The sequence below is a fragment of the Pseudopipra pipra genome, chromosome 1 (genome assembly GCF_036250125.1).
Source record: "Pseudopipra pipra isolate bDixPip1 chromosome 1, bDixPip1.hap1, whole genome shotgun sequence".
Classification (NCBI taxonomy): domain Eukaryota; kingdom Metazoa; phylum Chordata; class Aves; order Passeriformes; family Pipridae; genus Pseudopipra; species Pseudopipra pipra.
In genome coordinates, this window is record NC_087549.1 from 131,016,096 (window position 1) to 131,030,789 (window position 14,694).

Here is a 14,694-nt window from a genome sequence, read left to right on the forward strand (position 1 = left end):
CAGTAAATCACTTACATTTGTTCTCAGGGAATGGCTTTCCACTCACCCTCCAATAATTTAATCTAGGCTGTAATTACCTAGTCTCGTGGTGGATTAATTAATGCTGGTTGTAATGTGTTTCCTGGTTTCTTTGTTTATTTGGGATTTGGTTGGTTTTGTTGTTTTGGTTTTGTTGGGGTTTTTTTTCCCAGAGAGTTGCAAACAATTTGCTGAATCACGATTAGCATTTTTTCAGGTGAACTGAAGTTTAGCTACTGGGTTTTTGATTCTCTAGTTCTTCCTTTTTCATTTTTTAAAGATGTATTGGATCTGGTTGAGATGGAGTTCATTTCCCCATAACAGCCCTCACAGTGCTGTGAATTGCATTGGTAGGTAGAGAGGTGTTGATAATACACCAGTGTTTTGGCTACTGCTGAGCAGTGCTGGCACAGCACCAGCACTGTCTCTCAAAATTCCTTCCCCTTGCCCCATCAAGGGCAAGATCCTAGGAGGGGACCAACTATGCCAGCTGACCCAAATTAACCAAAGAGATATTCCATACCATACGACGTTAGCTCGGACATAACTCTTTGCTTGTGCACATGCAAACTTTTGCTTTTTGCCTTATCTAATCTACTAGTCGTTTTCCCTCTTATTCTCTCCGCTCTGTCCAGCTGGGAAGGGGAGTGATAGAGCAGGTGGTGGGCACCCACCACAAAAGACGAGCCTCTTGTATGCTGCTGAATATCACATTTCTCCTTAAATAACTAAAAATAATTGTTAACAGTGCTGAGAATTATTATCCAACCCTTTTAGGTATCATGGGATGAAGTCATCGGAAACAGATGAATCAAACATATGAAATACTCAAAGATGAGGTCTTTCTTTTCTGCCAGATATTAATTATGCTGCTTCATTTGATAGTGCTCTTTTTATTGAAGATTATCTGAGTGAAAATCATTATCTTAGTCTTCCCTTTAGTTATGGATGTAAACTTTTTTTTCAGATTTTAATTGCAGCTCATTCTATTCCTTGCCTTTCCAAGAAGTTACACTATACCTCTGTATTAATGCCTGATAGCTCAGCCTTTCTTTTTGTTTCTGTCTTATAACTATGAAAGTTATAACTTATAACTGAAATCTATGATTATTAATTATTTTGTCAAAATGATCTTATACTATACGTCCTATGCCTCCTCCACAACTGGATAATCAGCTCATATCCTTAATAATAATTAATATTCTTATTCCCTTTTAACTTTTTCCTTTAGCACTGACAGAAGATGCTATCAATAAACCCTCTGAGTTTAATGGTGTCTGCCTTTCTGAAATCTGTAATTCTGGCTTTTTTTCAATTTCTCCTACTTTAATAATCATGAACTTTCTCATTTAAAGGCCATTCTCATCTCAGTTACCTTCTACTTCGAGAGAAACATTTTCTACTCTTTGTCAGAGTTGTATCTGAAACCATCCCTTCTAGCTGCTCTCTCCACCTATTGTATCAGATCATTACCTGTGCCCTTCAGGAGCTGGATGGACATGTCTAGTTGGTATCTGAGGAATTAAAATATCCACTAAAGTCAACGTGTCACACGAGGGATGTTTCTGTAACATCTTACAAAAAAGTCTTCATACATATGATCGTCCTTATGTGTTCATCAGCATTATGAAGTGTCTATTTTTCTCTTTAATCGTTACTGAGAAACTTTCAGCACAACATGCTACCAACTAAATCAAAGCATTTGTAGATATCACTGACTTAAAGGGCAAAGTTTGCTTCCTTTTTGCCTTGCCTCTAATTTCTGAACAAGCTGTTCTTTTGTAGGATAATATTTGTTCACGTAAATTGTCCCACCAAGTCTCTGTTATAACAGCCCTGTCAAGCTGTGGCCATGAGCAAGTGCAGGCACAAATGAGTAAACTTGCAGGAAGGCAGGAATGGCTAAAAGTGGCTGAAGGCCAGTTACTAAGTGTGTATCTTAATCCCAGGTTAGACTGACTCAATCTCTGTTCGAAGTTATTGTTTGCTATCCAAATCCTCCTCTACACTGTTGGCTTGTAGGCACTTTGACCATGTTTACACACTTCTACTATTTAGCAACACTCTTAGTATAACTGATATTCAGGAAGAAATTTATTTCTCATTTGGAAATACACTTGCACTTAATGAGCAAATTATTTGCATGGATGGTTTGCACATAATTTAAGACCAGTTCAAGTCTATTTGAGATGCGCAATCATTTAAAAATAAGTAAGGGATAAAAGGGAAGTGAAACCTGATCCTTTCATCCTTAATTCCTGTAAATAGCATGTGTATCCTCTCTGATCCATGCTAAGAGATGCAGAGCAACGTCTGCAGATTTACAGATGGATTTTTGATTCTTACTGAATAATAATAGAAGTATTACTTCTATTAGTGAGCTGGTGGATGAATGATTTTTGTACTGATGCTTTTAAGATATACATTTTCTTCTTTATGTTCTTCTGTCTTTTGGGGGTTCCTCTCTTATACCTGAAAGACAAAGATTCAAGATTTATTATCAAAATCTTGATAAAAACAGATTATTTAATCAGCCACCCACATCATATTCTCAGCTGAAAGCTTGATTTTGGAGTGGTGGGAAGATAGTAATGAGGAGAATTATAATAAGAAAAGAAATCATTGAAGATAAAACTCTACTAAAAAAATCCACAAAAGTCAAGCTACTAAGTTCTTCCTGTCATACTCCACTGCCTTTGCAAGGAGACTTTTAGTCTTTAAAGGACTTTCAAGAGTTGAAAGTAAAGACAAGGCCAATGTCATATCACATATAAAAGTGCATCTGAAAGTAATTTTAAAGCAGTCAGAGCCCATTCATTTCATTCCATAACCGTTAGAGGAATGTCCTTCTTGCTCCTTGCTGATGCCAGGACAATCCTATGCTACCAACAGAAGACCTTGAGTCCATCAGCATCAAGATAACTAAATACCCACCTCAAAACAGTCATCCAGCTTGGAAACTTTTCGTTTGCACTCTGTTTCCAGACACAGAACATACAAAATTGAAATCTATTTCTGTTCTTATATAAATGATAGCAATATATATTTTTTAAAAACCCAACACAGTACTCATAGAAAGCAAATGCAGATGTCTCACATCTCCTAATTTTTCAATGTGTCATGTGTACCCTATTGTTTATGCCAATAACATCTCCCACTACTTTTCAGAGCTGAATTAACCTGCTGCAAAATTTGCAGTGTGGTGTATCTCACACTAGTTAAGAATAGCATATTTCCCATAAATTCATATACTTTTTAATTGTTGAATTGAATAAAGGTTTAATTTAATATAAAATAGCATGGTTGAAAAATTATACCAGGGGATTTTTCGTTTTAATATTTCATTAACATTTCTCTCACACTTCTGCTTGGATAGTATTACTCTGCTTTCTAAAGGCAAATATCCACTGCTGGAACTTTGGTTGGGAACCATCTTCACGCAGCTTGAATGGAAAGAGAGCGCACTCTGCTGGCTGCGGTGTTCCCAGGATATTAAAGTAATGCTGTGAGGAATGAAGCAATTTCAAAATGACTAACTACAAAGCTTGTTCAGAATTCATTGCTGATTGGCAACATTATAGTGATTCAGAAGATGTTTATAGCTATGTTTTTTTAATTTAAATTGGATTAACTTAGAGGTACAAACCACATATTTAAACCACTACAGATATTTAAAATACATGGCTAAAATGCATAATTTTGAATATAATCAGATTTCTCAGGGTTTTTGGGAATACAATGTGGCCAGCAGAAAGACTCCTGTTATTGTTACAATGCTGTCTCATTTGAGAAATTTAACTTTTAAGTGACTGGGATGTAACTCACATGTAGTTTTATGAAAGTTCTAAAATTTAATTACCTTCCTGAGGCTGAGAAGATCAACTATCTGAAATTTAACTTGCCCATACAGGAGGTGTTTTGTCTGACCCACAAAGAACTGAAAATAGAGCCACCAACACTTCAGAATGCCTCAGAGTAAAGATTGTCTCCATCCAAAATCATCTCAGAGGACTAGCCCAGGAATTTAAAATTTGTGAGATAAAACTGACTGCACTAAGAAGAATTCAAAGTAATCCAGTCAGCCAGTTGGGATCATTTGGTCCTGGTGTAACTCATAACTGATTCAATTTATTTTAGCTGCATACACTCCATGTATTCACAATCTTTTCCACTTCCTAGTAGGTCTTAACTATTGTTTCAGAGATTGATACTCAACTGTGCATTAGTCTGTGCTTTATCTTTATTCTGAAGCTTGCTCTGAGCTTGTACTTGGATGTGGGAGCATTTTAGTAATGTTGTCACAGAAGCATTGATCCTCCCTACCTAACAGCTCACATTTTGCCTCAGGAATCTCACAGCCCTCCCTGTCTTTGTCAGCGCAATCCAAGGTGTCTGAAAAGTGATTCTTCTGCCACCATTGGCTGTGTTTTCCTATCATCAGGGACCAAAAAAAGGGTGTTTTCATTTCAAAAGGGCTAATAGGCATCATCTTGGGTGAGGGAGGAAGTTTTGCTCTGGTTCTTTCCAGAAGACACTCTTTTCCACCAGAAGACTCTGAGGAGAATAAGCTGGCAGTGGAACTATTCTATCGCACATCTTTATCTCCTGAGGTCCTCTGGTTCAGCATTTTGCCCATGAGATAGTGATATATCCCTCAGGATAAGGAGCTGTCTTCTCCATGTGCATGTGTGTGTGTTCCTTCTCTGCAAAAACCTTAACTGCCCATCTGAGATCTGGTGCAGTGAACTACAGGATCCCACACCCACAGTGAATTTAAACTCCATTCTGGTTTCCTGGAGGGTTTTACTTTTATCTCTAGGATGTATCATTTGGAAATCCACTTCAGACTAGCTACTGTGTCATAATTCTATAAATTGTTAAAAAAACCCAAATCATAGATATAATCATTAATTGCCATATGTGATATTAAATGACAAAGTATGTCTCTGCTATGAAGTAAACATTCAAAAGAAAACTACGTTTTGAAATTAAAATTGATATTTTGCTTTTGAATTTTTAACCTGTCCTAAATTTTGCTAATTTGTTCAGCCTTCTCAATTCAGCAGCACCAGGACTTTGTCAGACTCTAGGTTGTGCTGCTGCATTTCAAATCTTCTAAAGCTTTGGTCTTTTGCTCTAGCTTGTCTTAAGTCTCATCATGAGTTGATGTCTTACCCTTGCTCTAAAAACACAACAGAATAAATTCTATTCATAATTAAAATGTTAACTTTTTCTCAAGCCATCTTCAAATTTGGACCAATAGCCCAAGATATTGCACAGCAGACATATATCTTGCAGCACAATGGATCCTTGATGTTGCATGATAGCAATACAAACACATTAATTCTGTTTAATGATGCATAATTGCTCTTCAAAATACTTGTGGGTTGGTTTTTTCAATGAATATTATTTATATGATAAATATCACTTGTATTGATGAGAGTTTTTTTCTCTACTATTGCCACAGAATTTTTTTCTTTCTCGGCACAAGTCCCAGACAAGTTCTGTAAGAGCAGAGGCATCACTGGCTTGATTTTGTGAGGTGTTGAGCACTTGATTTCAATGAGAATTGTAAGCCTTTAGTCCTCTGAAAGAGGGGCACAGAAGCAGATTTTGACAGACTTTGGCATCTTCAGGAAACTGATTGGCAGAGTCTCTCGGGAGACAGTCCTCAGGGGCAAAAGAGTCCTGGAAGGTTCGACATTCTTCAAGAAGGAAATATGAAAGGCACAGGAGCAGGCTGTCCCCATGTGCTGAAAATTGAGATGATGGGGAAAAAGCCCAGCCTAGCTGAACAGAGAGTTTTGATTGGAACTCTTCCTGGGCTTGAAGACAGGAATGGGGAGAAGAACAAAGCTCCCATAATCCAAGAGACCCGCTACACCATGTAGACACACACAAGTCTATGGGGCTGGATGGGATCCACCCAAGGGTACTGAGGAAGCTGATGGAAGTGCTCACTGAGCCACTTTCCATTATTTATCAGCAGTCCTGCCTAACTGGGGAGGTCCCAGGTGACTGGAGGTTAGCAAATGTGATACCCATCGACAAGATCTGACGTGAATGCTAGAGAAGGTTACAGAAATAATTTTGAGTGCTACTATGTGGCAACAACCAGGGGATCAGGCCTTGCCAGCATGGGTTTGGGAAAGCAGGTCCTGCTTTACCAACTTGATCTCCTTCTATGACAAGGTGACCCTCTAAGTGGATGAGGGAAAGGCTGTGGATGTGTCTATTTGGACTTCAGTAAAAGCTTTGACACCATCTCCCACAGCATTCTCCTGGAGAATCTAGCCTGGAGAAAAGGAGACTCGGAGGGGACCTTATTGCTCTCTGTGAAGGAAATTGGTGCAAGGTGGCAGTCGGTCTCTTCTCCCAAGAGGAGGACAAGAGGAAATAGCCTCAAGTTGCACAAGGGGAGGTTCAGATTGGATATTAGGAAAAAAGTCTTCATGGAAAGCATTGTCAGGCACTATAAGAGGCTGCCCAGGGAAGTAGTGGAATCGCCGTCCCTGGAGCTATTTCAAAGAACGTGGAGATGTGGCACTTAGGAACATGGATTCGTAGTGGACTTGGCAGCATTAGTTTTATTTGATGATCTTAAAGATCTTTTCCAATCTAAATGATTCTATGATTCTACTTTTGTCTGCCACTAGATGAGATGCACAAGACATTTTAACATGAAAGAAATAAATTATGCAGGTTGAGAGAAGCTAGACAAGTTAATTGCGTCCTTCAGCTTGTAGCATCCATGTAGGTCCTAATTAAGCAAACAACCTTCTTTCTGGAGGTTATGTTGTGAGGGCTGCTCTCACGTGATACTTTTGGTGTAATGCTTAAATAATTTGAAGCCTGTTGTATGAGTGGTTGGAGCTCATCTCCTTTTCACCTGCAGATCGCCCCACTAAATATGAGGGCCACAGAAGTATCTGAGGTGAGAATAGTTTTCACAATTATATTCAAATAGGAATATTTAATAAGGCATTAGACATACTTAGGAATCACACCAGAAGCAGGGACATGCTATCTTTCTTTCTACGTGACAGCAATCCCATCTAGAAGAGACCTCATACAATGAATATGCCTCACCAGTGTCTCAAATAACCCTCGAAAGTAGCCTTGTAAAACATCATCTTTTCCTGCACATTCTCAATTGTTGCTTTCCTTTCCTGACATATTTAAGTATAATTAATATGCTATAATTAATTAATATGCAACTGGAAGTGGCTGTGAGTAATTTTTTGTTAGAAATGTAATGGAAGTTGAATGTGCTTTATTCAGTTAGCATAATGTCTGCTGATATCTCTTGTGCATAGCATATTTAATATTCCAGACCATACTGATCTGAGGTTTCTCACACACGGAGGTAACCCAAAAGTCACAAAAGATCTACACTGCTTTTATTTCCAAAAAAGTATATAAAGATTATTCTCAAGGAGTTACATTGCCCAGTGTGATTAATTTGGTCTTCCTGTAGGACAAGATAAAACCAAGCTTCACTAATTATGCCTGTTACTAGGAAAATTATAGGGTTTGTTAAACTGAAGGATTCAATGCAGAAGTCATAATTTTTACCTTCTGATAAGCAATTAGCAAATAAGGGTGATATATTTAATAATATGTTTTACATGTGAAAGAATAAATTAATTAATATGTTGACAATTATTTAAGGCAATGACTTCTGTGACAAAATTTCCTTAACTACAGCTAAAGAACAGATGGATGTCTTGCTGCCTTTTCCTCTCTTTTCAGTTCTGCTGCTCAAAGAAGACTGTTGCTCCCCTTTGAACTATCAACTAGGGTCCCCTATGACCTTTCGTCTCAACACAGCTGTGTTGCCACACTGAACCTTTTGACAACCACATTACACTAGTCACCTTTTATTAAAGTTAAAAGGTGAACAACCTAAGCAGGTGAAAAAACTTCTTTGGAATCAATGAATCACCTCAAACACCTATGATCTTCTCTGTGGCTTTGAATTTTTCTTTAACACAGAGGAACCTGAAGTTATTAGCTTGTAAAAAGCAGCTTATTAAAATGTAACATTGAAAATACAATATGCCACTCAGGAGAAAATCAAAGAAGAAGGAAACAAAACACAGAGGAACATAAAGCTGTGATGTACTTATTGAACCATTAAAAGCAAGTCCTCTGAAACTGCCTACACTATGGAATGTTTTCCTTGCTTATTTACTGCAGGGATAATGGGGCATAAAACCCTTTAGGGAGTATTTGTGTGCTGGTATGGGCTACATAGAAGAATAGTGACCAGCAGATTGAGGGAAGTGATCTTACCCTGTGTTGGCAAAAGTCCTGTTTCAGGTGAAAATTTGGACTAGATAAGATCCTCTCCAATCAATACTTCTGTGATTTCATATGCATATCCTCACTTGTGCTGCCCTACCTTCACTGGACCTGGCTGGAATGGTTAGTCAGTGTAAAACACATGAAATGCATGCATGGTTTCACAAGCTGGTCTTTAATATCAGGTTTTCATATCCCCCAAAATCTTGATTTTTAATACCAAAATATATTTTTCATCAAAATTTTGTCTCTATTTTTATTCTACAGAATAAAATGCAGTTTTGAAAAGCTGATATGAAATGGAACCAACATTCTCTGGTTATTGCTCATCTTCTTGCCTTAGTAGTAGCTCTGGAATTCCGGATTTCAGCATTTGCTCATTGTTTTAATGCATGTGTTTTATTCCTCCTTTTCTTTGCATTATCTTACTTAGTTTGGAAGGTTTTTGTAGTACACGCTACTAGTTTACAAAGCCTGAAGCAAACTTACATTGCTGTAGAGACGTTGCTATAATGGTAATACCTTATTATGTATTAAGACAAGAGTATTATACTCCCTGAGAGGAAGACACATACAAATCCTGACAAATGCAAAGGGCAGTGTAACATGAATATTTAAACACAGGCATAAAACCTGCAAAATCTGTTTCAGAAGAAATTTAGATATACATAGTGAGACAATGAACAATCAAAAAACATTGTTGTAGATGCTATTTCAAAATTTATGTATGATGCACATTGATGTTATGGTCATGGTGGTGTGAAATTAAAAAGTGAGAAAGACTAAAGATTGGATAAATTTATCCATTACTGGCATGTGCAGTGCACCCCAACTTTTTAAATAGTCTCTGTGGATAGGTGAGTACCTCAGGATAGATGCTGAAAAACTTGGATAGTTAAGGACATCTGATGAAATGGCAGACAACTGTATGAAATGGAAAACCTGGAACTGACGTAGCAAAGGTTGATGAGGACAGAAAACCTCTTCCTTTACTCTAAATCTGCTCCAAGACAAGCATTTCCACACAGCTGAGATTGCCAGTAGTCACCACATCTCGTGACCTGTCTGAAGACTTTGCCAGAAAGGAGGGCATGGTAGCTATGTTAGGAAGCCTTATCCAAATCACCAATGGATCACACTATCCTGCCTCACTGAATTTATTTGACCCATCCAAATGACAGAAGAGTAAAATCTTCAGAACCTGTACACATTGTGGAGCGTATGAGCCTGTTTTTATTTATCCCTCCTCCTCCGCTTTCCTGGAGCACAACACTCAATAAAACTGTGTCACCAGATCACTCCTATGGCTTCTGGGGTGTGACTGCATATGTGAACTTAGGGGAAGATTCTTCTATTTTTGAAAGCCAGTTGCTTCACACCACAAGACATGTATTGAATTAACTTCACTGAAAATGTCTCTTTCCCAAGGAATGAAACAAAATCACGGACAATATTTTAGGTACAAAAAGGTACAGATAATTTTGACTATTGTTATAAATTTGTGTGAATTTTCCAAAACAAAAAACTATTGCCTTTCTCAGTGACCAAAATCAGGAACAGAGAAACAAAAGTCTTCATGATTATTACTCCCTCATAAGTCTCAGGTATCTGGCTCTTCAACTAGGTAGCTGAGGTGACACAGGCTGGAAAGCACAGAAGCAACGCCGCTGGGAAACTACATTGCAGCTGAAGGTTAGTAACCAGAGATCTCTAGTCTGCAGAGTGTAACAGCCACCCTGTTAGCAATGATTTAGTGTATTCTCTGATCACCATCCCAGTTCTGTTCAGTAGGTTTGTAAAAAGAGTGAAAGGCCATAATTTCCTGATAAAAGTCAAGAGACAGGGTGTCAGACTATAAGCTCTTCAAAGCAAGGGCTCGCTCACACACTGAAGTGGTGATTCTGACTGAAGGCAAGCCTCATACTGTAGTACAAATAATGGATATATAAAATGTACAGCACTGCCCAAGTGAAGAGGCCACACACAGATGCACTTTCACTTTCCAGATAAATGAGTTCTCTGTGCAAGAATCCAAACTGCATGAGAATTCTGCCTTTCTTCTTCAACTTTGGGAGATCTGTTCATACACACAACCAATGTTGTTGTATAACGCACATCCCCTGTTTCTAGCAGTGCCATGTTAAAAAGAACTGGAGGACATTGTTTGAAGTAATGATCAGCTTAGGTTGTCTTCCATATGAGTGCACATGAAGGAACTAGATGAATGGCACGTTGGCTTCTGTTCAGAAGTTTCCTAGCAACAAAACAGGTAATGCAGAAAGCAGTAAGTCAAGCTGTGTACTGTCAGCATCTGAAATAATGAGTTGTATGCAAAAAATAGTACTTTTTATATAACAGATATGTGTTCTAAGATTGACAGTTGTCTACAGGACTACTTTGTTAAAGTGAAGTCAGGAATATAAAAGGCTATGATACTTTGCATTCTAGTCAATAGTTTCCAATTTTTTGGATAAGAAAATAGGGGAAATTCAAACCAGAAGGGCTAGGAGCTGCTTGATCCTTTGTTAATGTGCATGCTATAAAGAGAGATATCCATTTTATTAAAGGGGCTTGAAGGACAAATAGGTGTTATGAGCAGCTCTTTAAGTCTGGTCAAATGCCATGAGTAAAAATTATCATTAAATCATGACCACAGGTAATGCTCCACTGTTTTGACTCACATATTAAAAAAAACATCACCTTTGCTTTGGATCTTTGGAGATATTTTTCTTTTCCAACTGGCAGTACTTTGGCAGCAGGATTCTGTTAGTTTTAGAGTGTACAGCACCAGTCCAGTGGGAGCCCTCTGGGGAAGCCTTAGCAGGCATTTTAGTCACCTCGTTGCCTTGGTGCCTTTGAAGTGCAGATTGTAAGAGGTTTCAGGAAGGTGGTCACAGCGAGAGGTGACCTGATGTGATTGGGGAGGCAATAAGGGTCCAGAGGCTTCAAATAAAGCAGAAAGGGCCTTCATCTGACTATGCTGCTGCAAAGTGCCCCAGAGCAGGAGCCAAGCTGACTCCATGAACAGTGGCAGAAGGACAACTTCCGCAGGCAGCTGTGGGGGTATTTTTGCCCTTTTTGTCTGTTCCTCATAGATCTTGTGGCTGTGTTCACCAGGTCTCTTCTCTTTGCAGCTCCAGGGGTTGGTTGCTGTCCAGGCAGTTTGCTGTGCTGTCAGCCCATCCACATCTCAGCCCTTTTTGTTAATGATTGATTTTTAGTTCAGCTCACCAACATCGCTGATGGACAGTGCTTTAGGAAAACCAGACCTGAAGCACTCCTGTTAAGTGGGAAAGGAGTTCCCATGGCTATTTATCACCTTCTCTGCCCCCTTCATGTAACTACTTCGGAGAACTTTGTGATTAATTTTCAATAGTATGCAGTGGCTTCTGCTTTTCCTTGTTTCACTTGTGAAATTTATTTTATATTGAATTTCCTAATGTATTATTCACCTTCTAACCCTTATAGCAATCATGTTTCATTTTATTAATCTCCCTCCAACACCACTCCCCTCCTCCAGCTTGGTGTTTTGAGGTTCACAGTGATTCTACCCTAAATATGCCAGTTCCTTACACTCACACTGAAGCCATGTTTTGTTCCTCTCATGTTTTGCTGTACTTCAAGAAAATTGGTGTGCTTCTTTGTACACTCATCTTTCCTGAGGCTTTTTGTCTTTAGCACTCTCCCTTGAAGTTGTTAGGATATGTTTTATGGAGGAGGAGGTGACTTTTCAAAATATTTCAACTGCAAGGAAGAAAAGCTCCAAAGTTTCAGAGGATCAGAAAAGTCTCTGTAAGCAATAGTGGGACTCTGTTATTTCTAAAGGGAGGGAGATGTTGAGCCACATCTGCCAGGGCTGTGACTCTGCACTGGGACTTCATCCCATGCCCCAGGGAACCAGGGCAACTGTTTTTATTGTTGTTTTGGGATTCTATGTGAGTATTGGATATGCTGAGGCATTTCTACAGAATGAGCAGGAACACCAAGGCAACAATGTTTTCATGCCTAACTTTGGGCTCACGTGAATCTCTCTTACATTGCTGATGAAGGCATTACCTTGACAACCAGAGTGGTGATGATGCTTAATTGCTCAAATAATTATTAATTGGACACTCACGCTTGAGAAGACAACAGCCTATAGCATGACATGTTCCTAAGGTAACTTGTCTTCTGGTGAGACTCCTCAATGAAAGGGGACTCCTGGTGTTCCATCTGCGGCCCAGTTCTCCATACTGTTCTCTTTTGGGTAACTGGATGGGCTTTTCTCACACCAGTCCCACAGAAAGTTGAGAAGTTCGCAATGACTCTAGAAACGGACGAGCGCATTCACTAATTTGCAATTTTAGATAATGAGTTTGCAGATGGAATGAGATTTGGACTCAGCCTTTTTTTGAGAATTGTGTTATTAAGCATTAAAAACTGAGCTCCCAAAATCAACAAAAATACCAGGGTTTCTAACTGCAGCAGAAGTAACCCTGCCCAATCAGGGGAAAAAAAGAACAATCAGAAATGCTACTGCTTCCTAAAAATGGCATAGTGAAACCACAGTATCAAAGAAGAGTCTTTTAGCAGCTCTAAATTCTACTGAGTGCTCAAATGGCTGTTCCTTGCTGACAACGACACTGATTTAGAACTGTAAGTACATTGTGAAACGCTGGATTTTGACTATGGAATCAGTCAGCTGTATCCTAATGGTATTTTGTCCTTTATTCTTCAAATCAACTAGCATTCACACATGGGTCCTGAGGAGGCAGCAAGCAATTTCAGACTTCTAAGTCTCTGCAGATTTTGCACACAGATTTTTATTGCAGAGAATGAGGCATCATGCTTTAAGCAGTTCACAGTGAAAATGTTAAATTGAATACACACACAGCAGAGTGCAAGTACTAGCCTTGGGAAGGCTCAGATACCTCACGTTGGAGAATGTGGGTCTTTGGAGTCAAAATGTCTCTGATTCTCCAGCAGATTACTTTCTTTTGAATCAATCCACCTTAAATTAGTAACAAATGTCACAATTCCTACCTGTATATTTTTCAGAGTTACTCCTACATGTTTAACAAGAACAGTCACAGTGAGGGTTTGGCTACCAGGAAAGAGTCAGACAGACTCTGGTGGGCAAAATAAGATAGCAGGCACAGTGCATTTTGGGGGAAAGGGGAAATGGTGAGGACACTCCGTGATCTTTAGGTGTTTGCTGAGGTAGATTGAAATCAGGGCATTTTTCTCTGACAGACCTATGAACCTATTACTCAGAGTTGCAACTACTACCACCAGTTCTCTTGCTACTATTCTCACCTCCTTCCTGATACAAAACTTTCCCAGACAGTGCACCCCATGCACCAGTACAGTCTGAGGACTAACCTGTTGGAAAGCAGCTCTGTAGAAAAGGACCTGGGGGTCCTGGTGGAAAACAAGCTGTCCATGAGCCAGCAGTGTGCCCTTGTGGCCAAGAAGGCCAATGATATCTTAGTTTGCATCAGGAAGATCACTGCCAGCAGGACAAGGGAGGTGATCCTGCTACTCTGCTGAGTCTCAGCGAGGCTGCACCTGGAGCCTGGAGCAGGTCCAGTGGAGGGCTACAAAGATGATTAAGGGACTGGAGCATCTCTCTTATGAGAAAAGGCTGAAAGAGTTGGGCCTGTTCAATCTTGAGACGACTGAGAGGGGACCTTATCGATGTCTATACAAGTATCTGAAGGGAGAGTGCCAAGAGAATGGAGCCGGGCTTCTCCCAGTGGTGCCAAGAAACAGGACAAGAGCCAGTGGGCAGAAACTGATGCATAGAAAGTCCCACCTGAAAAGAAACAAGAACTTTATGGTGCAGGTGACCAAGCATTGCAACAGATTGCCCAGAGAAGTTGTAGAGTTTTCCTCACTGGAGATATTCAGGAACCATCCGGAGGCAATCCTGTGCCATGTGCTCTAGGATGACCCTACTTGAGCAGGGAGTTGGCACCAAGTAACCCACTGTGGTCCCTTCCAACCTGACCAATTCTGTGATTCTGTTATTCTGTGGGTGTCTGGGGTCTGTCTGGAGAGTGGTCCATCTCCATGATACCCACCAGTGAAGAGCAAAAATCACTGCTCCATCTTGCAACCCAGATGGAAAAAACTCAGCTTTTTATATCTGTGGTTCACATGCACATGTTCACGTGTGATTCACTTGGAAAAGAAGTCAGAGTTGCATCTTCCAGTGATGCCATAGATAAAAGTAACCAAAGCATCTGGAAGACCATAGGTCTCCGTGGTCTCAGCTGAGGTCAAATAAAGTGGGATGATGGTGGTGGAACATCAAGTTGATAAAAATTCAGGAGTGTTCTGTTATCCAAGCATAGGATGACAACAGCCAGATGTGGCATACACACTAAGGAT

At 39.6% G+C, this 14,694-nt stretch overlaps 1 long non-coding RNA gene across 1 annotated transcript; it reads right to left on the reverse strand.

Moving 5' to 3' along the window:
- Nucleotides 1-2,094: 2,094 nt before the first annotated feature.
- On the reverse strand, nucleotides 2,095-12,623 carry LOC135420721 (uncharacterized). Its single transcript, XR_010433696.1, has 2 exons — nucleotides 12,440-12,623; nucleotides 2,095-2,490 (listed from the first exon to the last, which is right to left on the reverse strand). It is a non-coding gene; the product is annotated as an uncharacterized LOC135420721 (long non-coding RNA).
- Between the last annotated feature and the right edge of the window lie 2,071 nt (nucleotides 12,624-14,694).